A 25,832-nucleotide genomic window follows, 5' to 3' on the forward strand; every position below is an offset into this window, starting at 1 on the left:
ATAAGGGAGGTGACCAGAGACACGGAGGCTGGTGATGTGGCCTTGACGGCCTGAACATACTCCAGGGGGAGATCGTATTGGCCTCATCATCATTGCAGGTGCGGGGGTTCCGGGGACGGGGGGGGCGGCCGGAGGGAGTGTGTGGTGGCTGGACGTCCACTTACATAACTTTCCACGGACTTGTCCATTGTGGACCAGACTGGGACAATGATGGTCTTTGACCGGTTGGGTGTGAAGGGGGTGGGTGAGGGAGTTCTTTGGAGGGGTTTTGGGTTTCGGGAGTTGCACGGAAGACTTGGGGGAAGGGGGGAGTTGGGCTGTTGGGGGGAAGTTCTCAGGACAGGAGGGGGAGGGAATCGGGGACCGTACTGTGCTGTGACTGCATGTACTTGCACCTCATACCACCTTTTCACATTGCTGACACTGCAGCCGCCCCTACAGGGCCACGACCGACACGCAAAGCACTGCCCATATCCTTCACAAGGATGGCCCTTAAGATTGTTACATTGAATGTGAAAGGGCTGAATAATCCAGTTAAGCGGAAGGCAGTGCTGTCCCTCCTTGAAGACACCCAAGCAGACATTTGTCTCTTACAAGAGACCCACCTCATAGCCAAAGACTGCCACAGGCTGCGGTCACCGAAATTCCCCACACAGTTCTTCTCATCGGGTAACTCCAAAACGGCGGGGTGGCAATTTTGGTATCTAAGAAGTTTAAGGGGGAGATCTTGAATAAAGTATCAGAACAGAAAGGGGGGCTGTTAGCTTACAGGGTCAGGACAGGGGGTCTGGTGTTCACTGTAGGCTCGGTATACAGCCCCAACGACCACCAAGACCAATTTCTGTGCACGGCCCTGGAGAACGTGGCGATCACCCTGGATAGGCATATTGTTCTTGGAGGGGACTTGAATATGGTCTTTGACTCGTCCTTGGACAGGTCGGCGCAGAGACGCCCGCAGACAGGGGAGTTCTCGCAATCGACCAGATCCCGACTGGAGGATCTTGATCTGCATGATCTGTGGAGGCGCCTCCATCCCACTACTCGAGCTTATTCTTACTACTCACACGCTCACAAGTCCTATGCGAGATTGGACCATCTCCTGGTGACGGGTCCGGTCTACGAGCTAGCCACGGCCTCTGACATAGGGGTTCTTTCACTTTCGGATCATGCCCCGGTGGTGGGTTCTTTCCAGCTACCCCCAGTGTCCCCTTCGAGAGGGGTTTGGCGCCTTAGGGACACCCTATTGCACAAGCAGTCGGTAGTGAAGCGTATACGTGACTCGATCGCCGAATATTAACGTCACAATGATAATGGAGATACCACACGGGCGACTCAATGGGCCGCCTTGAAGGCGGTACTCCGTGGCGAGTTTATTGCCGTTTCCACGGCAGAGAATAAGGAACGGCAACAAAAAAGGGACGAACTGACATGCAAGGTGAGGGAGCTGGAACAGGTGCACCAGAGAACCGGAGCTCCAAGAGTCTGGAGGCAACTTAAAGCCGCCCGGAAACTCCTGTCCGCACTAGACATGAATAGGGCGGAATACGCAATGCTACGCCTAAAACACGCATACTATACTGGCGGGGATAGATGCGGACGGCTCCTGGCGCATAAGCTTCGCATACAGCACCAGAAACACCGGGTGAAAGAGCTGCTGGTTCCCGGAGGAGTGATGGCCACAGAAGATGACCAGATTGCAGACGGCTTTCGTCAGTATTACGCCGATCTATATGCGGGCGCGCCCTCCTCGGCGCAAGCAGAGGCTGACTATCTGGAGTCGGTCGATCTCCCCTCTCTCACCCCGGAACAAGCAGAGTACCTGGAACGGGAGATCCGAATCGAGGAGGTGGTCACGGCTATTTCCCGACTCAAACATGGGAAGGCCCCGGGACCTGACGGTTATTCCTCGCTCTTCTACAAGACGTTCTGCCAAGAATTGGCAACGCTGCTGACACGCCTTTTCAATTCGTTCTCTGAACCGGGGGCTATCCCTCCGGACCTACTCCAGGCGACAGTGTCGGTTATCCCTAAGCCGGGTAAGGACCGGTCTGAGTGCGGCTCCTACCGGCCGATCTTGCTCCTGAACGTGGACCTCAAGCTGTATACCGGGATCCTCGCGGCGCGACCAAGCAGGGTTTATTCCCGGTAAGCAGACGGTTGACAATACCAAGAGGGTGGTCCATGTCCTGGAGAAGACATCTTGTGTTCCTGGGGAACGTATGCTTCTCTCTATAGACGCGGAAAAAGCGTTTGACCGGATGCACTGGCCCTACTTGGAGAAGGTGCTGTGTAAACTGGGCATAGGGGAGAAATTCCGAGTCCTGATATTCAATTGCTACAGATTCCCATCCGCGGTGGTGAGGGTGAATGGTTGCAGTTCCCAAAAGTTCGCGATAGAGAGGGGCACTAGACAAGGGTGCCCGCTGTCACCGCTGCTCTTCGCCCTCTATATGGAGCCATTTGCTCAGAGGATTCGTCAGAACCCTGACGTGACGGGCGTCCGGATGGGGGGGTATGTCCACATCGTTAGTCTCTATGCAGATGACGTGATTTTGATGCATGACGATCCCATAAAATCGCTCCCTGCTTGCATAGCCGAGTTGGAATCCTTCGCTGCAGTGGCGGGTTTTAAAATGAATATGGGGAAATCGGCAGCTCTTGACGTCTCACTAGCCACCACCACGAGGCGTGAACTGCAGAGTCTTTTCCCCATATATATAAGGACCTGGTGCCCTATCTGGGCATCCTTCTGGCGCCCTCTATACCCACCATGATAGCGGCCAACTATACGGCCTTAGGCAAGAAAATTAAGGAAGAACTGACCCGCTGTAACAAGGGGACGCTGTCCTTGTTGGGCAGGATAGCAGCGGTGAAAATGACTCTCCTACCGCAGGTCCTGTATCTCTTTCGAGCCCTACCACTTCAGCCCCCAAAGGGGTGGATTAGACAGGCCCAGACGGACATCGCACGCTTTGTTTGGCAGGGCCGCAAACCCAGACTCAAAAGAGCCTTATCCACGCTGGCACCCGAGTCCGGAGGTCTGGGCATTCCAGACCTGCACAAATATTTTCAGGCGGCGCAATTACGGTATTTGGTGGAGTGGAGCAGGTGGGATTCTGATAAGCACTGGTTGTTCCAGGACCAGGCAGTAGCGGGCAGAACGCTGCAGGAGGTGCCCTTCCTGCGCAGAGCCCACCGCCCCCCCCAACCTCTATGCGTCCTTTATTACGCGAGTCCCGCTTCGTGTGTGGGATGCCGTGAATGAAAGGCAGGAGCTCACCACCTTCCCGTCACCGTTCAAGCCGTTGGTAGGGAACCCAGACTTCCATCTTGGAACGGAGCCTGGAGCCTTTGCGCTCTGGCGAGCGGCCAGGTGCAGTGCACTGTTTCATATGTACGGCCCGGAGGGCCCCATGTCCTTCCAGGACCTCCGACGGGAGTACCACCTGCCTGAGACAGAACGCATGAGATATATGCAGGCGCGTCACTGGGCGCTTCAGCCGCAAGTGCGTGACTTGGCAGATCAGAAACTCACACCTTACGAGAGGTGGTTGGCGACGCGCTCCTCAGACTCCAAGCTCATCTCGGATCTATATAAACTCCTGCAACCCCCCCCTTTCCACATCTATAATCCCGGACGGGAGCGCTGGGAGCGAGAGCTGGGAAGGCCACGGAGTCACACGGATTGGGATCACATTTCCTACCGGGCACGACACTCAGCTTACCACACCGTGCTCACTGAAACATTCACCAAGATATCCACCTACTGGTATTATACACCAGAGAGATTGCACGAAATGTATCATAACATTACACACACCTGTTGGCGAGATTGTGGTCAGATTGGCACGCTTACTCATGTACTATGGGAATGCCCTTTATTAAGCCCCTATTGGAAGGAGGTACTGGACGAGATAGATCGATGCTTTGAAATTGAATTACCCCGCTTCCCTGCCTATGTTCTGCTAGGCTTGCCCAACGGCCTGATGTACCCGCTGAGATCTAAGAAAGGCAGACAGATAGCGATCGCATTGGGCTCGGCGATCCAGAACACCCTCATTCATTGGCGCACTACCACGCCCCCACTACTGTTGGTTGGTTACACAGGTTGTGGCATGTCCTAGGAATGGAGAAGCTGTCCCTTATGGTGGCGGGGGAGGTGGACAAATTTGAGGAATTGTGGTTGCCTTTTCACACTTTATTACAATCAGAATTCAGGGAAATTACTTGCCCCAGATACCTCCGGCTGCTACGGCTAACGTCCCTGGCTGCTCCTTCCACCTGAAATGCCTGGGAGGGAGGTGAGGCGGGAGGAGTGGGCACATTGTAAAGATGGAGAAGAGTAGCGTCTTCAGCACAGTACGGGGGGGAGGGAGGGATCAGGTTCGGGACGGGAAGGAGGGAGTTGGGTAAGGGGGGGTTGGTTCTTGGAATTGTCTCAATTGCATGTGCACTGGACATCAGGATCTGGAAATGTTGTACCTAACGCACTGTAGTTGCAGGTTGCACCCCTATGGCGGATTCTTTGCACTACCTCTTTCGAGACAATTGTACTTGTTTGTTTGTTTGTGTTCTTTCATGGTGCAATAAAATACTTTAAACCTAAAGCAGGCCACTCCACAATTGACCAGTGCTTTGCTCTATGGGCCACAGCGCGGAAGTCGATTGAAACGCAGGGAAGTTTGTTATGCTGTTTTGTGGACTTCTGTGCAGCTTTCGATCTGGTGAACCGGGAGCTGTTGTGGGAGGCATTAACTAGTGACTGTATCCCAAAAGATTTGTTAAGTCTGATTCAAATACTCCATACTAAGAACTGGGCCCAGATAATTTTAGATATAGATGGAAGTTTATCTGGGAGGATTGAAATTGGAAATGGGTTGTGGCAGGGATGTGTATTGGCCCCCCTGCTGTTTTCCTTGTTCCTAGCAGATTTGCCGTTGACCCTGGGGAATATCAATGGGTCAAGCCCGAAACAAGATGGTAAGCATATTGCATGTTTGCTCTATGCCGACGATCTGGTGATTATGGATCAGACTGAAGTTGGCTTGCAAAGGAAACTAAATATATTTTAAGGATTACTGCACCAAGAAAAATCTTGTGATTAATATGGACAAGACTAAAGCCTTGAGCTTTGGTCGTAGGGGTTCACATGGTGGAAGGGGTCAGAGAAAGTTTAAACGGTCACTGAATATAGATATTTGGGATTATGGCTTGAAAAAAGTATGAAATGGCAAACTCACCTAGAGGCGTCAAAATTAAGAACTTCAGCATCGATTAGCGGCCTGAAACTGTTTAATAAAGCCTATGGCGCAATGTCAGATAGACCAGTGCTAAAAGCTTACTCGGCCATGGTACGCCCACAATTTCTGTATGGCGCAGAACTGTTATATTTGAGCGGCAAAGAGGGCTGGGATGTCGAGGAAGGCAAACATTTAAAAACCCTATTCACACTCCCTTTGTCAACAATGGTCCAGGCCGTAAGATTTGAATTAGGTCTGACTTCATGGGGCATTCTAGCTGGTATAGCCCTACTCCGCTTCTAGCAACGCCTAGGAGTACGCGCGAACACCAAAATATCACAGTGGTGTAAAAAACGAAATACAGAATAGCGAATTAAAATGGGCAAGAGAGACTAGGGCGATCATGAAGGAGCTATGTGGTATGATGATGGTTAAACTGTGCCCCATCACCTATACGATTAGTATTGATAAGAAAGTACTTGGAATGTTGGGGAAGGAAATATCTATGGCACAGGACCAAAATCACCTCGCTAATAAGATCTCAGTGCTCTTTATGATTGACACAATGAAAAATGAACAATGTTCTCCCTACATTGATAGGTTACCTGATTGTCAATTACGAAGTGCTATGGAAATAATGTGGTAAAAAGCTCAATGATTGATAAGAAGGGAAGATGCATTTGCACTGTGGGTACCTCATGTGACTTGTTACATATTTTATTAGATTGCTTGAAGTTTCTAGATGTACGAATTATGTTTTTAAAACCGATATTTAAGAAATGTAATATTTAATCTAGGAACCAGGCTATAACTTTGGTGACTGAAATGATCCATTTAGATATTGCCGTTGCTATTGGGAAATGTATGCAAAGAGTGAAGGCACTTATCTCTGTCCTTTTCAATGAGTTTTAGTAAAATAATTTTACCTTAATTGGGGCAACGGAGGGTTTTATAAGTGCATGCATTTTATGATCGATTTTAGCGTATTTAATGATGTGTACTTTGTATGTGTGGTTGTGTGTGGTTGTGTGTGTGCGGTTATCTGTGTGGTTGTCTGTGTGTGGTTGTCTGTGTGTGGTTATATGTGTGTTTGTGGTTGTGTGTGTTTGTGTGTGTGTGGGTGGTTGTGTGTGCGTGGTTGTGTGTGTTGTGTTTGTCGTTGTGTGGGTGGCTGTGTGTGTGCTTGTGGTTGGTTGTGTGTGGTTGTGTGTGTGTGGTTGTGTGTGTGGTTGTGGTTGTGTGTGTGTGGTTGTGTGTGTGGTTGAGTGTGGTTGGGTGTGGTTGTGTGTGTGGTTGGGTGTGGTGTGTGTGTGGTTGTGTGTATGTGTGTGTGGTTGTGTATGTGTTTTTGTGGGTGGTTGTGTGTGTGTTTGTGTGTGGTTGTGTGTGGTTGTGGTTGTGTGTGGGGTGTGGTGTGTGTGTGGTTGTGTGTATGTGTGTGTGTAGTTGTGTATGTGTTTTTGTGGGTGGTTGTGTGTGTGTTTGTGTGTGTGGTTGTGTGTGTGGTTGTGTGTGCCTGTGTGTGTGGTTGTGTGTGGTTGTGTGTGTGGTTGTGTGTGTGTGGTTGTGTATGTGTGGTTGTGTGTGTTGTGTGTGTGGTTGTGTGTGTGTGGTTGTGGGTGTGGTTGTGTGTGTCTGGTTGTGTGTGGGTGTGGTTGTGGTTGTGTTTGTGGTTGTGTGTGGGCTTGGGTGTGGTGTGTGTGGTTGTGTGTGTGTGTGTGTGTGGTTGTATGTGTGGTTGTGTGTGTGGTTGTGTGTGTGGATGTGTGTGTGATTGTGTGTTGTATGTGGTTGTGTGTGTATGTGTGGTTGTGTGTGTGATGTGTGGTTGTGTGTGTGATGTTGTGTGGTTGTGTGTGTGCTTGTGGTTGTGTGTGTGCTTGTGGTTGTGTGTGTGGTTGTCTGTGTTATGTGTGCGGTTGTGTGTGTGGGTGTGTGCGGTTGTGTGTGTGGGTGTGTGTGGCTGTGTGTGTGGTTGTCTGTGTGGTTGTCTGTGTGGTTGTATGTGTGGTTGTCTGAGTGGTTGTGTGTGTGGTTGTGTGTGTGTGGTTGTGTGTATGGGTGTGTGTGGTTGTGTGTGTGAAGTTGTATGTGTGTGTGTGGTTGTGTGTGGTTGTGTGTGGTTGTGTGTGGTTGTGTGTGTTGTGTTTGTAGTTGTGTGGGTGGCTGTGTGTGTGTGTTTGTGTGTGTGCTTGTGGTTGGTTGTGTGTGTGGTTGTGTGTGGTTGTGTGTGTTGTGTTTGTGGTTGTGTGGGTGGCTGTGAGTGTGTGTTTGTGTGTGTGCTTGTGGTTGGCTGTGTGTGGTTGGTTGTGTGTGGTTGTGTGTGTGTGGTTGTGTGTGTGGTTGTGTGTGTGGCTGTGTGTGTGTGTGGTTGTGTGTGTGGTTGTGTGTGTGGTTGTGTGTGGTTGTGTGTGTGGTTGTGTGTGGTTGTTGTTGTGGGTGTGTGTCTGGTTGTGTGGGGGTGGGGTGGTTGTGGTTGTGTGTGTGTTTGTGTGTGGTTGTGTGTTTGTGTGTGGTTGTGTGTGTGGTTGGGTGTGGTGTGTGTGTGGTTGTGTGTGGTTGTGTGTGTTGTGTTTGTATGTGTGGCTGTGTCTGTGTGGTTGTGTGTGCGCTTGTGGTTGGCTGTGTGTGTGTGGTTGTGTGTGTGTGTGGTTGTGGGTGTGGTTGTGTGTGTCTGGTTGTATGTGGGTGTGGATGTGTATGTGGTTGTGTGTGGTTGTGGTTGTGTGTTTGTGTGTGGTTGTGGTTGTGTGTAGGTTTGGGTGTGGTTTTGTGTGTGGTTGTGTGTGTGGTTGTATGTGTGGTTGTGTGTGTTGTTGTGTGTGGTTGTATGTGGTTGTGTGTGTGTGGTTGTATTGTGTTTTTATCTACGAATCTTTATCGATATTTCTATTTTATTTCCTTGTACGGTTATAATCAATAATATCCCTATAATGGCATAAGAATCATATCCATATCTAGTTGTAGCCCATGCAGTCACATTAAGCAAGGCTACTTCCCCGGACTCCTAGAAGGCACAACGAGTTCTCTAAACAAACCAAACCTCCAGCAACCTGGGAAATCCCCATTTGCTTTTGTTTTGATTTCGTCCTAGAACTCCCGAAGCACTGTAAGAACGGCCAGTTCTTAGTGACATCTTTATTGACGTCTTATGTCCAACCTTATGTCAAACCCGGCACCTTTCAGGTATAAATATACCAACTTTGCCTTAAGCAAACACACAGTGGTGGTTTTGGAGCGGAGCAGCTATCTACTTGCCCGAGAACCCCGGCTGATGCGAGAGCCCAAGGACGCTGCCCCTCCCTTTTGACGCACTGAGAGAGACGCTGCCTTTTCTCCTGCCGAGAAATTCCGCCCCGGTGTTCTCAGCCGCCTTCGCGGGCTGCTGGGATATCGAGTCCTGAAAGAGAGATACCAGACCTCCTGCATTCTATTACCCAGGTACGGAGCTGACTAAACCCTTAAAGAGAATTCTTGAGTAAGATTCTTGGCAAAACCAACTTAACTTAAACTGCTACTTACTTACTCCTTCCCACGTATTAGGCTTAGGTCTGGCACACCGGGGTAGGCGTAGTTAGAAGCACCAGTTGAGTACGATTAGTCAATGTATTTATGTATGTATATATTTTATCCATTTTAAAGTATCTTATGGCTAAGAAACCATATCAATGCTTTTACAGTATTATTTCATAATACTCCTTTTACTGTACGCACTTTACTTTACATTAAGTATTGCAATTATGGCAATTCATTTCTCTTGCATGAGAAAGAAGACTGCTCAATAAATGACACCTTTTATTGAAAACGCCCGTCTCTCTTTTCTCTGCACTCTGGTGAAACTAAGTACTCAGGATTGACTGAGTGAAATAGCTGTCTATTGTTTTCACACGACTCTAGAGATACACTCTTATTCTGAGGGTGCAAAGTTGTCATGTTATATGGTTGTCAGAAGCTAATCCCTTCTTGTCTATCCAGGGAGGTTAAACTCCTCCTCGTTTATTCGAGAAAGTTTCTAGTGACCTCTGAGCTAGCTGGCAAACCTTAAGTCTAATATAGTCAGCAGAGACCCAGTCGACCTCAGTCCTACGTCTACACTGCTGAATATATTATTCCAATGTGCAGAGCCTATTGGGAATATAGGAACTACACTACATGGCGCCCACCGTTTGGTAAGGCGATAAATCTAACGCAAGACGTTAGAGTAACTCAGTCGTGCTTTTTCACACAGACCTTTTTTCCCGTAAATACTCCAAAAGACGTATGGAGTGGGTAAGAGGTTAAAATCCGCCGGAACTTAGTAGGAAGAGATTCCTATGCATAGTTGTGCACCTAATCTTTGTTTCCTTAGAAACCTGCTCTGCAAACTTTCATTAAAACAATGTCAACTAACGGCGACAGCAACGAAAAAGGTGAAGCCGCAGTAGATGCGAATCAACGGCGTTTCGATGTTACAGGGTTTAATGAAAATGAACCGGGTGCAATTATCATCCCGGCAAATATAAGAACTAGAACTCTTAAACTTATAGAAAACAGACTGACATCACAAGGTGGTATAGTCATATTCGTGGTAGAGGCCCATGAATATCGGCAGACAGAGGTATTCTATTCATGGATAAACTTTCCAGCAGCAAACGCTGTAACACACAAATTCCACTATTACAAAATAGAGGAACCTCCGGATGAATACACTCCTTTCGAGGACGTTGAAATCCCACTAAATTACCAAGAGCACCTGCTCTGGTTTAAAGGCGCCCTAAAACATAATAATGAAATCACCAGGCTCGGTCCACTAGGTAGACCAGGAGCAACGTGGCCGGTTCTAGCCAACTACACACCACATCCAGACATTGATAAAATGTCAAGAGAAGAACTCTTAGTTAAAAAAAAAAAGAATTAACAAAGGCATATAGAGAGTTAGTTCAATTGGCAATGGAGGATATAACTTACCTCCAGAAATTGAAAGAAACAGATATAGCAGACAAACCAATTGAACTTACCAGAATCATAGAAAAATCCTATGAAGAACTAGGTAGAGAAAGTTTGGGTGGGAAACGGGTAAAACCTCAACTAACTGAAAATCCTGAAAAGATATTTATTAAAAATAATCTAAACACTCCAAAAAAAACTGGGATGGAAATAAACAATCCACTCCCAAAGAAAAAAGATTCCAGTCCTGAGGAAGGTCTCCTTGGCGGAGAGAAAGATCTCCGGACCAAGGACATAAGTCTCCCCAGAGGGAGACCTCTGAGAAAAGATACAACCTTAGAAATAGGGATAATTTGAAAAAGCCTGATAGATATCAAGATATTGATACATGTCCCTCTCGATCTTTTCAGACTTCGTCGCAGAAATCGGAAAGAAGAGGACGGTCAGAACACAGGGAAGAGCACGTCAAGTCCAAAGACAAGGAACCTGCTCAAAGTAAAAAATTAAAATTTCCAAGAAAGAAGGTAGCCAGTATTAAAATAATCAAACATGCCGAGGATACTGAGGGCACAGCTGAAAACCGGAGAGTGGGCCCAGACAATGCTAGACAGCGCAGCAGAAGTGACAATAGCTCGCAAGATCCTGATGAATCATCTGGAGACAGTGGACTCGAATGAATACATTCAGGTGGAAACTGCAGATACCCGAGTTAGCAAACCTTCTAAAATATACGAAATAACATTGCGTATAGAGGGAGATAAGACTAGGAAAGTAAGGGGTCTGTTTTGGGATAACCTTTCAAAAGGCTACGACATCTTATTAGCTGAGAAAGACTGGCCACCAGAGTTTGTCGGGGAGTGCCCTCATGGCGAAGAAATGATTATGCCTGCCTTCTCAAATCATATTCCAATTCATAGAAAATACACATATGTAAGAAAATGGACAGTAGCTCAAGCTCCTGCATTATATAAAAATCATGTAGGATGGGATGAGGACTCCCCTCCTCACAAAATCCAGATAAAATGTCAACCCACTGCACAAAGGCAGTACCCAATTAAGCAAGAAGCTAAAAAACAAGTCAGGGAGATCTTAGATCAACTTGAATACCAAGGGGTGATCGAAACATGCACCTCTCAAATGAACAATCCTTTGTTTCCTGTCTCCAAACCAGAATTGAATTGAATTTGAATTTGAATTTGAATTTGAATTTGTCGATGACATCTATCTCACAGATGATGACCTGGATACTCACTTGAAAAGAGTGAACACCATAATATTTGGGTTCGCAGCAGAGGGTTACAAATTCAACTTTAAAAAGTCACGAATTGCCCACCAAACTGTCCTGTTTTAGGATGTGAATTATCAAGTGAAGGCAAAATCCTAGCAGACAACTTCTTAGAGAAGTGCGCTGTACTCCAAGCAACAAAAACGCTGAAGAACTTACAATCAATACTAGGTTTCCTGAATTTCGGAAGAACTTACATTCTAAATTATGCAGAGAGGGTTAAACCTCTCTATGAATTAATAAAACCTGATTTTAAACCAATCAATTGGACTCAGAAACACACAGAAATGTTGAGATCATTGCAAACAGACATGTTAGCTAAAACAAAATTACAAACTCACGACAACACACGCAACCTTGTAATCCGAGTCATCCCAGGAAGATGCGGATTCACGTACCTGACCTCTGAGGGAGAAACGGTACCAATAGCTTACAAATCACATTTGTACACAAAAGCTGAAATGAAATTCAGTTCAACTGAAAAAATTCTAACTGCGGTTCAGACTGCTGTAGCAAAAGAAAGAGCCCTAGCACAAGGTAAACAAATAATCGTTACACCGGTACCAGCCCTAGAAGCGGTAACAAAAGCAAGCATTCCAAATGCTAAAACACTACATCCGAGATGGATCCAATGGGTTAATTCTCTTGCTGCAACAGACGTAGTATATGAATTTGATCCTAATTTAAAAACACAAGAATTTCTACAATATGAATATGAATGTCCTCTGCCAACCGAAATCCTGCCTCTAGAACACTACGGCTGTATAATATATACAGACGGATCAGCACAACCCGCAGTTGGGGGTAAACAAGCTTACAGTGCTGCGTGCGCGATTGTTAATGGTCGTTGGCACAAAGGAAAATTTAGACCACTGGTCACTAAAATGCAATCTCTAGGAGATTGTACAGCTCAGCGAGCTGAACTGCTAGCATTTAAGATGGCGCTTGAAAATACCGATTGCGAATTCCCCACACCAATAGTGTGCGATTCATATTACTGCGTTCAGTCTTATAATGAATACTTGCAGAACTGGGTTCAAAACGGTTTCAAAGATGCAAAAGGTGGCACAATCAAGCATAAAACGCTTTCGGAACAAGTAGTTCTTTTACAGAAAGAACTACAAAAGACTCACGTGATACATACACTGAGTCATCAACGTGATGGCGTTCACGTTGCGGGGAATTCATTGGCTGATGAAGCCGCGAAGGCAGCTGTGCAAACGGCTTCCGTAGCTGCTATCACCCGGTCAAAAACAAAAATAGACAGCGATATAATGCAAGCTGTCAGTGCATCAGTAAAACAGGACAGAAAAACACTCCCGAAAGGCTTTCCAGGAAAGTACTCATACATAACTGATGCGAATAATGTTCCATTTGCTCGAATCCCTGGAGTGGGGGATAGGGCAATTCCAAACATGGAACACAGGTTAGGACTAATTACAGCGGCACACGAAGGGCTCGCTTCTGCACATGCTGGTGTTTCCGCCACAATATCATTATTAAAACAGAGATATTGGTGGCCGCGCATGAGAATACAAACTAAGAAATATGTTCTAGAATGCGAAATATGCCAAAGAATGAAAGTATCAACAGTGAAACAACCAGCACAGACGCCCCTTCTAATTTCAGATAAACCTTTAGCTTGTGTTCACCTGGACCACTGTGGTCCCTTACAAAGGGATGGTAACTATAAATATATCATGGTCGCAGTGGATTCCTGCACGAGATTCATTTGGATGTGGCCCCAGCGCTCGGCTGACGCCAAAACTGTTATAAAAGATTTGCGAGTCTTTATCGGCACATACGCAATTGGCATGCTACATTCTGACCAGGGTCCTGCTTTTAGCTCACGGGCTTATAAGGAGGCCATGACCAGCATGGGCATTGCGGTTCTCTTGTCCCTTCCATCCTGAGGGAAATGGGATTGTGGAAAGAAAAAACCAGACATAAAGCAATCTATAACGGCGAGGGTATTAGGTTCGGGTGATGGCTGGGTCCAACATTTAACAAGTGTCCAACGTAGTCTTAATAATCTGCCAAGAAATTCTCTAAAAGGTTTCAGTCCATACGAACTATTGTTCGATACTAGAATGCATATTCAGGACTTAGATAGTCAGACTTCAGTGGTAGAAAAAAAATGCTTTGATATCAAAGATCGTTTGGCTGTTTTACAGGACTTAAATGAAACAAGAAAAGCCCTGAGCAACAAAGTTAAAACAGCAGCCAACAGCCACTGAAGATAAACCACCTGTCTCAGCAAGGCCTGTCTGGATTCCAAAGATTGGAGATCTGGTCAGAGAGAAGATCGGGGTGAAGAAAGAATTTGGGCCTTCTTACAGAAAAGCAGTACCTGTCTTAGCTGTCAGCGGAACAAGATCAGTTGTACTACCACCTCTTGCTGGTAAAAAGGAGAACCGAGTTGTATCCATCGATCTGGTAAAACCACAATCATGTGGCCAATAATAAGTAGTAGGCCCAGTGGACTCCCAAGAAATAGCAGAATACCAAAATTTGCTACAATCCAAGAGGTTCAAACTGAGAGACTAATCACATTTGATAAACCTGCAGTGAATAAAAAAGGACTATGCAACAATGCCATGGAACTTGTGCCTCTTGAAGCCCAAATTGAAACAGTTCGTCAAGAAACACCTGTCTACAACGATGTAGCCTCAGACTATGCTAATGAAAGAAAAAATGAAAAAGCAAAGGAAAATTCGGAAGCAATTCCAACAATTGACAGCATCTGGCTACTTCATCAATTTCGATAACTTTTCTGAAGATCCAAGCGAACCTGAAGAAACGCCAACAACAAAAACTTTCAAAGACAAATTAACTAAACTCTTTCATCAACTCAAAGAAACCTATCTGATTTCTCCATGGATTGAATTTTGGATTGTGTTAGGTGTACTTTTCCTCCTTTGGCTCATCATGGTACTTTGTTTGGGAAAAATTAATTGAGGGAAAATACAGTACAATGGACACAGCAAGTCAGAACATCAACTTGGTCCTAAAGCCACACAAGTCATCTCACATCGAGAAAAGAGAACTATCATCAGTGAATGTCACAGGCATTCCAATACCCGGTGGGGTAGCTTGGGACAAAACGGATTACGAAAACTATGGCCAGGTTGAACTCTTGAAATATCCACATCAGTTCAAAGTTTCATTAAGTGATTTTGTAAAACCAAGTACATTCTCTGATGATTGGGACTTTGAAAGCATAAATAATATGATGTCAGATTTAGTGATGTCAGCAACATTTACAGAACATGATTACTTACAGGGTTCGTCGAATTATGAACAAATGTACTGTTACAATCACTTTGCACATGACTATTTACATAAATCTGCTCAACCTAGAAATGTTTTTAAGTATAATCAATTGGAACATTGTGCAACTCCACCTAAAAGCAGTTCTAAAACATTTTATGAGAAATTCCCATACTTCTCAGGGTTTAACACAAGTGATGCAGAAACGTTTTATTTTAAACTGTTAAATAAGACAGGGATAAAAACAATGTTGACAAATACTAAATTGATTTATTCTGAAACATTTTATGAAAAAATGATTACATTTGGTTTTGAATTCTGGAAAAACAACATTGAAACGAAAACCATCTGGGGTACAAAAAATTGGCAGGTCCAAGGTTTAGAAGCATTATTTAGAGCCTGCATGATCCCAGAACAAATAATATTCTTGAATGACACCATTCAACAGTCTACTTGTCTTGGCCTAGCTAAGATTAAAGACTTAAAGAAACCGTCTATTCCAAAGCCAATACCTGATAGTAATGCCACTACAGATGTTGAGATAGACGTATCCCATATTTTACACCAAAACAGAACACATCCTGATTGGAAAAAGTGGTTGATCTGGCCAACAGATACAAATAACTGTCAAGATAGATTCCTGAACAAAATACAGGGGTTCAAAATGACCAGACCAGACCCTAGATACTCCCAGAGACAACATCCAGGGATAGTAACAACATACAGTGTAGGGAAACTATGCCTTGAATGGCTATAGACATCCACACTGGCTGAAATTAAGCAACACTTGACTTTACTTAAAGACTGTGCTGACTTGCGTGATTTCATAATGGGACCACGCAAACAGCGTCAAAAACGTTTCATAGCGGCCGGTATATACGCTGCATACAACGAAGCTTGGAAAGTAACTCAAATTGAGACAGCAGAAAAAATATGAGAAATTGATCGTATTAATTTGGAAAAATCACTTTCTGTTGTGGACAATGGGTTAATGACTCTGTCCTCCAGAATATATTCACTGGAGAGTATTGTATCATCTGCTATCAATATAATAGATCAGGACTTACTAATGTTACAACACGGTCAGTCCCAATTACGTTCTATTGTACTGCTCGGCTGTCAGGATCCCTCCTTTCAGCAAGCCTAATGCAGATTCAATGTGCTTAAAGACAAGAAAATGGCGCGCCAGCCGAGACTTCACTTGGTCCGAGCTGTGGAATGTGCGGAATGCTAGGTTAGCAGTCTAGCCTTCCCAGCACGAGATCGAGAGTCCAGGTGCAGCGCGCGTTCCTTTGGAACTGCGCACTTCACCGAGGAATCCAGTCACAGTGGTCGCGTTAGAGTGTGTCTTCGGAAAATAAGCTAAGAAACGATTTCAGCCAGTGAAGAGTTTTTTCAACATTCATTGCCTTGACCTTGGGTTCACGCAGTCCAGAGTTTACAGAGTGTTCAAGCAGAGTTCGTGTTTTCAGAAAAGAAACCGGAGCCTTTTGAACAGCGTGTCAGAGAAGAATCTTTCCAAGCAGAGAATTCCTGTCATTTATTCACGGAAGCTGAAGGAGAGAGACTCATTCAAAGTAGCGGAGAAACATAGAGCTAAGTGGAATGTTTCCTGTATTCAGTGCAAGTTCATGAGACTGTGTAAATATTGTATTTCAACTTTATCAATGCATGGAAAGATTAATGAACATTAACTGAGTGAATCAAACTCACCAGTGCTGAATTTCGTCCTTTTAACCAGTGCAAGACAAAAGACTTCACGTTATCTAGAAAAGAATAGGGACAGTGTTAGAGAGGTTGTTTGAGTACTGTGAAAGAATTTACAAGCAGAAGAATAGGAAACTTACCTGGAGAGTTGAATGAAGTTAATTCATCTATTCAGGAGAAGGTCTCTGTACAAGAAGAAAACAATATAAGGACAACATTTTAGACAACACTGGTAGGTGGGGAAAACAAGCAGCATTATATAGAGCAACCACAGAGCAGTGAGCAGAAAGTAATAACCCTAATGTCATTTGCAGAAGTAGGAGGAAGAGCTGTCATCTGAAAATCCAGATTAGGCAGATCATTCACCAAGCTACACTTAAGTATAGAAGAGCGGCAGGTCGTTACTGATTCCTGGATAGGTGTTCTTAGAAACAGTAATAGGAAGACCAAAGTAGCTCAGGTACAGTGATTTATTATCTTGTATGTGTTTAGTATTCCTAGGGTTCTTTGAGAAGCTGATTTGCAAGCTGATTGAAGATTCCACAGAACTCCAGAGGATCAGGACCAGTCTCTTCTCTGTTTTATTTATTTCGTTATTTTATCCAATTTTCCCCTTCCCTCTATCTAATCAGTTAGAGTCAAGATATATTCTGATTCTGATTGGTTGGAAGAGTGAGTCGGAAAGCTAGCATCTTCTGTTCCTGTGCAAGTCTTCGAGAGGAAAAGTTGGTAAGAAAGTGGACTCTGACAGAGTGAAGTGCCCACGTTGTAAACTTGCACCCGAACAGAATGGTTGAGGGAATTAATTTGCAGACATTGGGGGCGGTTTTAGATACTATACAAAAGGAGTTAAGTGCGGTAAAAGAAGAAAACCAAAAGGTTGAGACAAGAGGTGATTAATTCCAGAAAAGAAACCGCAGAGTTAGCGCAGCAAGTTGGACCATCACTTTTAAGAAATAGGGAGACTCCCATAACATCTACAGGGGAAACTAGCAAATCAACCACACAGGTCATACATTCCTTGTCCCCAGTCATACCCCTAGCGGCACCAGAGAGATTTAATGGGGATCCCCAGAAAGCACAGGTGTTCATCACACAATGTTCCTTGCACTTTATGTGTCACCCTTCTATCTTCCCTGACGCACAATCTAAAGTGGCATTTATCTTATCATATTTGAGTGGGGATGCGGCCGCATGGTCTATGCCTTTGGTATCAAGAGATGACCCTCTTCTGCAGAATTATGACGAGTTTAAAAAAGAATTTTTGCGAATATTTGACCGAAGAAGAATCTCGCAGGCAGCGGACAATGAGTTGTTGGATTTGAAACAGGGCAATAGAGACTTAGTAGCGTATTTGGCCCAATTTAACAAGTTAATTATGGAGACTGATTGGCCCGAAAGTAAAAGAACTGCAATATTCTATCGTGGCCTACGAGATGAATTAAAAGATGGGCTGGCACAAATACCTAATCGACCCACAGAGATATCTGCCCTAATAGACCTAGTATTGGAATTGGATTTCCGTCAAGGGGAACGGAAGGGAGAAAGACGACGTGAGTTTCGAAGCACAGTACCCCGTTTTGATAGAGCAAGGTTTGAACCAGGAAAAGGTACAGAAGGAGGTAACAGCTCAGAACCCATGCAAATCGGAACAATAAGGGGACCGCTTACTAAGGAAGAAAAGGAGAAAAGACGAGCCAGCAATTTATGCATGTATTGCGGCTCAAGCGGACATTTTGTGAGGAATTGTCCAAAGAAACCCAAAGGATCTTATAAGCTGAAGGAAAACTAGCTGCACCACCTGTAGAAGGAGTTGTACAGGTGGATGCGAGTCAAGAACCAACTCCACAAGAACACCAATTGGCTAACACCCTACAGTCGTCTTCTCCACATCTCATATTATCAACGACCATCAAATTCCGTCAAGAAGTGCGAGAAGGCATAACAGTTATGGTGGATTCAGGGGCAACTGGAAACTTTTGTGATCTGAAATTCGCAAGTAAGATTGGATTGAGAGCCATAGCCAAAGACAAGAGTGAATCAGTCAGAGCCATTGATGGGACGAATTTGTCTTCTGGCCCTATAGTAAGTCACACGGAATTGGTGCAGTTAATTCGAGAGGATGGCCATCAAGAAGACATTCATTTTAATTTGATCGACGCCCCTCAGTTTCAGTTGATTCTTGGGCTTCCTTGGCTCACTGAGCATAATCCAACGATAGATTGGGCTGCCAGAACCATAGAAATGACTTCAGATTACTGTAGGAACAACTGTTTCGGAAACCAAATAGAAAACCATCGGGAGAATCCGGCCCAAGCCTTATGTTCAGCTGATGCAACGGTGTGCGTAATCAATACTCAGACGATACCCCCGGAATATCAAGATTTTAAAGATGTGTTTGATGAGCAGGAAGCGGAACAGTTACCACCGCATCGTGTCTATGATTGTAAAATAGACCTTGAACCAGGGGCAAATATGCCGTGCAGTCGGGTTTATGCTCTGACTGAGAAGGAGCATGCTCATTTAAAAGAGTACCTCAACAAGTATTTAGCAAATGGATTCATTCGTCCTTCTCAATCCCCAGTCTCCTCGCCTCTATTCTTCGTGCCGAAGAAGGAAGAAGGCGAGTTGAGGACTTGCATAGACTATCGCGCAATCAACCGAATAACCAAGAAGAATAGATATCCACTTCCTCTCATTTCCGTCTTGTTAGACCAGGTGAAGGGGCCACGAATATTCACAAAGTTGGATCTAAGAGATGCATACCATCTCATCCGAGTAAGGGCTGGGGATGAATGGAAAACGGCGTTTAGAACCCGTTTTGGACTGTTCGAGTATCAGGTGATGCCCTATGGGTTGTGCAACGCCCCTGCTGCCTTTCAGCATTTCATCAACGATGTTCTCAGTGAATACATAGATCAATGTGCAATAGTTTATATTGACGATATCTTGTTTTACTCTGTCGATGTACAAGAACATCGGAACCAAGTACAAAAGATTCTACAAATGTTGAGAGAAAACAGGTTATTTGTCAAGCTGGAAAAATGTGCTTTCAATGTCACGGAAGTTGAGTTCCTGGGTTTTGTAATTTCGCAGTCGGGAATTCACATGGACAAGCGGAAAATTCAGGCAGTGTTGGAATGGAAGTCCCCAACCAGTGTAAAAGAAGTAAATGTAAATGTAAATGTATTGGCATTTATATAGCGCACTACTTACCCGTAGGGTCCCAAGGCGCTTCGACCGCTGCGAAACCCTTCCTGGCTTCCCTGAGAGATGGTCCCTTAATGGGTATCTCCAGGGTGAGACCAGGCATCCCCGGCGGTCTGGTGGGGCCGTTAGTGAAGATGAGGCAAGCTAATGCCCAGAGAATTATCGAGTCCGCTGACCCTGGTCCAGAAACCTGCCGCGCCGGGAATCGAACCCTGGTCCCGGGCCGTCCTCTGCTCTCGGGTCTGCCGCCTCTAACCAGTGAGCCACACTACTTCACTAGTACAAGCATTCATTGGTTTTGCAAACTTCTATCGTCGGTTCATTAGTGAGTTCTCCCGCCGAATCCTTCCTCTCACTAGGCTGTTGAGGAAAGGGGTACAATTTGAATGGTCAGAGGAAGCAGAATTAGCGTTCAAGGCCTTGAAGGATGAATTTACTTCAGCTCCGATCCTTCTTCATGCAGACCCATCTGAGCCCTTCTATGTTGAAACGGACGCTTCCGATCTGGCTGTAGGAGGTGTACTTTCTCAAAGGAACAAGGAAACTGGTCAACTACACCCCGTGGCCTATCGTTCACGGAAATTGACTCCAGCAGAAATCAACTATACAATAACCGAGAAGGAACTATTAGCAATAAAAGACTCCTTCAAGGAGTGGAGACACTACTTAATGGGAGCTCATCATGTAGTTACAGTTTACACCGACCATCGTAATTTGAAATTTTTAAAATCAGCCAGGACCTTGACGCCTCGGCAACTTCGCTGGTCATTGTATTTCGCCGACTACGACTTTGTCATTACCTACAGACCTGGAGCTCAGAATGGAAAGGCGGACGCCTTGTCCCGAATGGGTACAGGAGAAGGAAAAGAGGAAATTAAGACACAAGCAATCATTCCCAATTCAAAAATCATCGGCGCAGTAGATTCTTTGAGTGTTAAGGAACAAATTCTCCAGGTCATGTCGCCTGAGAAAATGCTGGAGTGGGTGCAGCAAGGAGATGGGAGAGAAGTCATTGATGGTTTACCTTATCAGACTGAAGCCTTATACTTACCCACTTCTACACTACAGAGACAAGCAATGAATGAATGCCATGATCATCTGTTGGCAGGTCACAAGGGAGAATTGAAGACTGTGGACTTAGTTAAAAGAAAGTATTGGTGGCCACACATGAATAAGGACATTGAGCAATATGTAAAGACATGTGAGATTTGTGCGCAGGGAAAATCAGAACGGCAAGCACCTAAGGGTTTATTACAACCTTTGCCTAACCCTCCTTCCCCCTGGCACACAGTCACTCTAGATTTGATAACTGATCTTCCCACTTGTCAAGGGTTTAACACCATCTTAGTGGTAGTGGATACATACACCAAAATGGCACATTTTGTAGCATTGAAAGGAACTCCAACTGCTAGGCAGTTAGCAGCTCAATTTACTGCTCAGGTGGTGAGATTACATGGAATTCCTGAGGTCATGATATCGGACCGAGGAACGCAATTTGTGTCTCATTTCTGGAAGGCCTTTATGAAGAGACTTGGGGTTGAGACACGTTTTTCCACCAGTTTCCACCCAGAGACTGATGGACAAACAGAACGAGTGAACCAGGAAGTGGAGCAGTATTTACGGTTATTCACGTTGAAGCCGGGTGGGGAATGGTTGGACTATTTATGGACTGCAGAATTTGCCTATAATAACGCAAAGAATGTGTCCACGGGTTATTCACCATTCTATTTGAATTATGGCAAACACCCGAATTCCACAGTGCAAGATGTTCACATCTCTGTCCCGGCAGTTCAGGATTTAGTAACTCATTTACAGCAGATACATGAAGAGGCATCCAAGAATTTAGAGCAGGCAAAAAGCAGGTACAAGAAGTATGCTGACAAAAAGAGAAGAGATACCCCAGATTTAAAAGTAGGTGATGAGGTTTGGGTAAATACTAAGAATCTTCGATTAAAAGGCAGTAGAAAGTTTCAGCCTAGATTCATAGGACCATATCCTATTGCAGAACAGATCAATCCAGTAACCTTTAAACTAACTTTGCCCACAAAACTAAAAATTCATCCAGTTTTCCATGTCTCCTTATTAAAGAAATCAGTTGAGGGGTTGCGGAAAGAAGGAATTCCACCTCCCATTCAGTTAGAAACTGGATTAGAATTTGAGGTCAAGGAAAATGTGGATTCAAAACGAGTAAGAGGAAGACTGTACTATCTAGTGGACTGGAAAGGCTATGGGCCAGAGGAAAGGTCTTGGGAGTTGGAGTCGGATGTTCATGCTCCTAGGTTGGTGTGCCTCTTTCACCAAAGAAATCCTACCAAACCTAGACCGGGAGGACCCTCCTTGGTGGGGGGTACTGTCAGGATCCCTCCTTTCAGCAAGCCTAATGCAGATTCAATGTGCTTAAAGACAAGAAAATGGCGCGCCAGCCGAGACTTCACTTGGTCCGAGCTGTGGAATGTGCGGAATGCTAGGTTAGCAGTCTAGCCTTCCCAGCACGAGATCGAGAGTCCAGGTGCAGCGCGCGTTCCTTTGGAACTGCGCACTTCACCGAGGAATCCAGTCACAGTGGTCGCGTTAGAGTGTGTCTTCGGAAAATAAGCTAAGAAACGATTTCAGCCAGTGAAGAGTTTTTTCAACATTCATTGCCTTGACCTTGGGTTCACGCAGTCCAGAGTTTACAGAGTGTTCAAGCAGAGTTCGTGTTTTCAGAAAAGAAACCGGAGCCTTTTGAACAGCGTGTCAGAGAAGAATCTTTCCAAGCAGAGAATTCCTGTCATTTATTCACGGAAGCTGAAGGAGAGAGACTCATTCAAAGTAGCGGAGAAACATAGAGCTAAGTGGAATGTTTCCTGTATTCAGTGCAAGTTCATGAGACTGTGTAAATATTGTATTTCAACTTTATCAATGCATGGAAAGATTAATGAACATTAACTGAGTGAATCAAACTCACCAGTGCTGAATTTCGTCCTTTTAACCAGTGCAAGACAAAAGACTTCACGTTATCTAGAAAAGAATAGGGACAGTGTTAGAGAGGTTGTTTGAGCACTGTGAAAGAATTTACAAGCAGAAGAATAGGAAACTTACCTGGAGAGTTGAATGAAGTTAATTCATCTATTCAGGAGAAGGTCTCTGTACAAGAAGAAAACAATATAAGGACAACATTTTAGACAACACTGGTAGGTGGGGAAAACAAGCAGCATTATATAGAGCAACCACAGAGCAGTGAGCAGAAAGTAATAACCCTAATGTCATTTGCAGAAGTAGGAGGAAGAGCTGTCATCTGAAAATCCAGATTAGGCAGATCATTCACCAAGCTACACTTAAGTATAGAAGAGCGGCAGGTCGTTACTGATTCCTGGGTAGGTGTTCTTAGAAACAGTAATAGGAAGACCAAAGTAGCTCAGGTACAGTGATTTATTATCTTGTATGTGTTTAGTATTCCTAGGGTTCTTTGAGAAGCTGATTTGCAAGCTGATTGAAGATTCCACAGAACTCCAGAGGATCAGGACCAGTCTCTTCTCTGTTTTATTTATTTCGTTATTTTATCCAATTTTCCCCTTCCCTCTATCTAATCAGTTAGAGTCAAGATATATTCTGATTCTGATTGGTTGGAAGAGGGAGTCGGAAAGCTAGCATCTTCTGTTCCTGTGCAAGTCTTCGAGAGGAAAAGTTGGTAAGAAAGTGGACTCTGACATCGGCTGGACGTTTCAAAATCTGCGTTCAGGCTACGTGCCATGGCGTTTGATAAACACAACGTCATTATTCTCTATCTTTAACCTTACTGATAAACAAATCAGTTTGGCACAAAAAGGAGCAGACTATACGATTCTGAGCATCGAAAAACTTGAGAGATTACCATTGACAATGTCAGAAAGACCTGTCATTGAATGGTTAATACACGGAATAATTACAATTCCGATAACAACTTTCCAATTTAAATACTGCCAAGAGTATATACCAGCGGGCCAGTATGAAAGGTTGGGTAAAGAGTACATTAAGTCATCATGGAAATTGCCTTACACACACACATGTTATAGTGAAAATAAACAGAATGTATTTCTAAGTGGTAACAATTGTAAAACAATCACTAAGCGGTATACTTCTGTGCCAAGGTATTAATTTGCATGGGGCCTGTGAGGGGACTTCAAATAACCTTTCATGTCACCAGCACGGCACACCTGCAACACAAATAGAGCCATTCTTTAGACGGCTTTCTAACGGGAGCTATATTCTAATAATGGACCACAGCTGTTGTGCATGGTGCCAGGGAAAGCCTATCTCGTAAGAGTTAGTTCCATGGTCACTTGCTGTATGCAAGTATTGTATCCAAACAGCAATCCAGATACGGAGGCGACGATTTGGCCTTCTTTGAATATCTCTTCTATTCGAATTGATACTTTAAGCAGAATGAAGTCTGTTCTTTTACAGACAACCGTGTCTTTAACGTCATCAAAAGAAACGTATGACCTTCTGGTTGCAAGGACAACGGCAGAGATACATACCCTTTTATCAACAAATTGCCCGTGCATTTCGTAGAAATGCTAAGCCAAATCTTAAATATGTCTGATGCCAGTGGTATCCCACATATATTTAAGACAATTTTTTCGGGACTGTTAACACCCTTTGAAACAGTTCTGGGCATTTTTCCCAATTTTGTCCATTCTGTCTTTAGCGGCCTACCACTACTTTTGGGACTCTTAGCAGGAATTTTAATTTTGATCCTTCTGCTCCAATATGGCAAGCCAAGTCGTAGACAAGACTCCAGCAACGATGGAAGAAACGATCCTAGCTATACGCTATCGGGACCGCATAACTAAAGTCCTTGGATTAGCCCGGCTAAGAGATCTGAATATGACCTGGTTTCTTTCATTCAGACCAATCTGGCAAAATTGCATCCTACCTGTTCTTCGATGTATGCTCTGCACTACCATCAGCAGTACCATTGGATACAGATACTTTGCTAAGTCCTGTAACGGCTCATGCATCGTGTTGTCTCCAGCGGCTACCCATTCTGATGACGGCATTCGTTGAGACTTCACCACTACGATTAGGTGGCAGTGAAGTACGAGATGAGAGCAGCATCACCCAGGTACGACCTTCTGTGAGCATTGCTGATCCTGACATCGATGATAGCAATCATTCTCACGACTGCACTGTTGCGGCATTGTCAAACTTAGTCGAACTTTCACCTGATGTCGTAGACCAATTTTTTGCGAGTCTGTCTGAAATGATGTTCTCCCCTGAACAGAAAGAATAACTTTTTAAGCAACGAGCACACAGCGTTCCCCTGAACTCTGAATTCAGTCTTCAGCTTTGATAAACAAAAGCTACTGAAAACATTTGGAACTATTTTTTCCCCTGAAAACAAAATTATTTTTTTCAAACTTCCAAAATATTTACCTTTTTCTGGCACATGTACTTTGCTTAAAGTAGAACTATTCTTAAAGAACAGAGCTTCTATTTTTAGGAACTCTAGAGACAATATATTACCTCAGCCTCTAGCACATTTACAGCAACTGTATTCATATGTGATGGAATGGTCTCAACCTTCTTTTCTGTATTAAAAGCCATTTCATGTGTAATTTTCGCAAATCGTTCAGCTAATATATATAAGCATGTTTAACTGAATGATTACACTGCTTAGAAAAGCGTACAGTACCAATAATCATTTTCGTGTATTTCGCATACACCATTTCGAATGCAAAAAAATTATTTTGGGGTGGGTTGGAATACACTTGCACCTTTAAATGTTTACTATTGCTTAGTTTTAGTAATGATGGACATTAGATCGTGGAGTGGGTATTGTGTTTTTATCTAGGAACCTATATCGATATTTCTATTTTATGCCCTTGTACGGTTATAATCAATAATATCCCTATAATGGCATAAGAATCTTATCCATATCTGGTTGTAGCCCATGCAGTCACATTAAGCAAGGCTACTTCCCCGGACTCCTAGAAGGCACAACGAGTTCTCTAAACAAACCAAACCTCCAGCAACCTGGGAAATCCCCATTTGCTTTTGTTTTGATTTCATCCTAGAACTCCCGAAGCACTGTAAGAACGGCCAGTTCTTAGTGACATCTTTATTGACGTCTTATGTCCAACCTTACGTCAAACCCGGCACCTTTCAGGTATAAATATACCAACTTTGCCTTAAGCAAACACACGGTGGTAGTTTTGGAGCGGAGCAGCTAT

The 25,832-nt window shown here is 44.4% G+C and overlaps 1 protein-coding gene across 2 annotated transcripts in view; it reads right to left on the bottom strand.

Annotated features, from left to right (window-relative positions):
* LOC147737042 (uncharacterized) overlaps positions 1–25,832 on the bottom strand; it is a 448,671-nt gene that overhangs the window by 362,258 nt on the left and 60,581 nt on the right. The window contains exons 4-7 of one of the 2 annotated variants that reach the window (XR_015309291.1): positions 22,720–22,764; positions 22,586–22,638; positions 16,569–16,613; positions 16,435–16,487 (exon numbers count right to left, since the gene is read on the bottom strand). The exons of the other annotated variant lie outside the window; for it this stretch is intronic. The gene's annotated coding sequence lies outside the window, so the exon portion shown is untranslated. The remainder of the gene's footprint in view (positions 1–16,434; positions 16,488–16,568; positions 16,614–22,585; positions 22,639–22,719; positions 22,765–25,832) is intronic. 2 annotated transcript variants of the gene reach the window in all.

The sequence above is a fragment of the Lissotriton vulgaris genome, chromosome 1_1 (assembly GCF_964263255.1).
Source record: "Lissotriton vulgaris chromosome 1_1, aLisVul1.2, whole genome shotgun sequence".
Lineage (NCBI taxonomy): Eukaryota > Metazoa > Chordata > Amphibia > Caudata > Salamandridae > Lissotriton > Lissotriton vulgaris.